The following is a 2,636-nucleotide window of genomic DNA, read 5'->3' as shown; positions in this document are numbered from 1 at the left end:
TCTGTCTTCTGAATGTTCTGCATGAGGTTTGCTGATCTTAAGAAATTCCACAAAGCTTTACATAGGACCTGTCAAATTAAAGGTCAATATGAACTGTTCTGTCTAAAAGGACTTGAGTCAGAGCTGACCACCGAGCAGCCCTTCCTGTACCTGAGTATAGACTCACTGTGGTTTTTATGGGTGACACTGAAGAATGCTACTAATAAGCCAAAAAGTTATGATTATAATACTCATGCTCTGTTATCTCGATGTTCTGAAATTCCCCTGTTCATCACCTGTCCATCCCCCTTACCTCACTCAGGACCAATCAGAGGTCAGCTGACAATACTTTGCCTAGGAAGCCATCTGTTCCCCTCCTTGCCCTTTAAACTTCTGGACCTGGTTTTTCCTGTATAAAAGTCTACTCTGAGAACAGACTCGGACCAGAGTGAGACTCCCGAAGTCCTCTCCACGACGTCCAGTGCTATGGTGTGCGTTCAATGAACTATTCTTGCTTAACTGAGATCAGTGTCTGCTTGGTTTGAGTGGCCATTTCCTGAATCCCAACAATAATAAGATCCCATCTCTCTCAAAAAGAAAAGAAAAAGTAGCCCAGGCTGGCCTCAAACTCTCGATCCTTCTACCCCAGCCTCCCCAGTGCTGGGACACTAGGCTTGTACCACCACCATTGCTCAGGAAAAAGGACCCAAGGGATAATGTGACTTGTTCAGAACGAGAGGAAGCCTTCTCTTCAAATGCCATCATTCCCCTGTTGTTTGAGTGTCTGCTTCCCGGTCATTCTGATTCCCTGGGCTGACTCCACAACTTTCAAAGATGTGTATCCACAGAGGTAAATATGGATGTAGCTTCCTGCCAGGCCTCTGGCTGGTGTTGGGACAGCTGCAGGGTGTGGCCCTGGAGATTCAGATTTCAGTTCGTGAGCCTTCCCTGGGACCTTCAGATCCTTCCCTTCCTGCCCTTCTTCCTGGGTGGGTGGGGCAGGTGGTGAGGGATTCTGCCTAGCTCTCCTTCCTACCATTTGCTTGTCTGGCCTAGTCTAGTCCGGTGTGCTGCTTCCAGCAGAATGGGAGAGCTGTCACCTGCGCCCTGATGTCTAGAGCAGGTACCTCATAGTGCCAGAGCTGACATGCAGGCAGACATCCCCGGTGTAAGGGAAACACTCTTACGGTCCCTCTTCAGTCTGAGGTGCACTCAGGGTGCCTCACGGGCATCAGGCTCCTCTCCGTTAGCTGCAGGCTGGCACCTCTTTGTCTTAGACCACTGAGAGCGGAGAGTTCCAGGTAATCTGTTATGTGACCTGCAGCCATCATAAGAAAGGTGGGCAGTCTCAGAATTCAGTCCCTGGATACTCCTTACATCAGGTCTTGTATCCTAAACCAATAGGTGGTGGTGGGTGAGGTCATCACAGAAGGCTATGCTAGACTATGAATCCCTAAAATCCTGCCCTATGGGAAAAAGAGGGTAGGAATTTCTCAGGTCTGAGATTGATTGATTGATTGATTGATTGATTGAATTTGTTTATTTATTTATTTAGGTGTTGGGTTTTTTGTTTGTTTGTTTTTGTTTTTGTTTTTTTTGAGACAGGGTTTCTCTGAGACAGCTCTAGCTATCCTTGGAACTCCATCTATAGACCAGGCTAGCCTTGAACTCACGGAGATCCGCCTGCCTCTGCCTCTTCAGTGCTGGGATTAAAGGCATGCACCACCATGCCCTGAACTTAATTTTACTTTTAAAGTTATTTTGCTTTGGGTGTATGGGTATTTCGCCTGCGTATATGTCTGTGCACCATGTGTGCGCCTGTGAAGTCGGAAGAGTCCATCAGATCACCCAGAACAGGTGGCAGTGAGACACTACTACATGGGAGCTGGGAATTGAACTTGGGTCCTCTTAAAAACAAACAAACAAACAAAAAAAACCAAGCAGTGCTCTTAACCTCTAAACTGCTGAGCTATCTCCTCATCCCTTTAATTTTATTTTTAATTGTGTGTGTGTGCGTGTGTGCACACATAGTCCTCCCTGCTGATGAACCAGCTTGCCTCCATCTTGGGCTCAAAAGCCATCTATATCTTTCTATATATAGATATAGTATGTATAACTTATTTGTATTTTATGTTTATTGGTGTTTTGCCTGCATGTGTGTCTGTGTGAGGGGGTCAGAAGCTCTGGAACTGGAGTTGCAGACAGGTGTGAGCTGCCATGTGGGTGCTAGGAATCAAACCCAGGTCCCCGTCTGTGCAACTAATGAGCCATCTCTCCAGCCCTCGAAAGCCATCTTATAGTAAAGACAAACTAAGTTCATTCCTATTTATGATTAAATTTCTCAAGGATCGGGTTATGTCCCCACCTGTAACCTTAACTACAAATGGTTCTGCACTGCATGTTCCAGAAGTGCCAATCATGTCTTTATTTGAAAAAGTTGTTTATAAACATCTTGCAAATTTACCTTTGCTGGGCAGTGGTGGCGCACGTTTTTAATCCCAGCACTTGGGAGGCAGGGGCAGGCGAATTTCTGAGTTTGAGAACAGCCTGCTCTACAGAGTGAGTTCCAGGACAGCCAGGGCTACACAGAGAAACCCTGTCTCAAGAAAACAAAACAAAAAAAAAAAAAAAAAAAAAAAAAAAAAAACAGAAAAAAA

The sequence above is a fragment of the Mus pahari genome, chromosome 17, assembly GCF_900095145.1.
Source record: "Mus pahari chromosome 17, PAHARI_EIJ_v1.1, whole genome shotgun sequence".
NCBI lineage: Eukaryota > Metazoa > Chordata > Mammalia > Rodentia > Muridae > Mus > Mus pahari.
The sequence above is the reverse complement of the archived record's forward strand: the minus strand, read 5'-3'. Positions refer to the sequence as shown.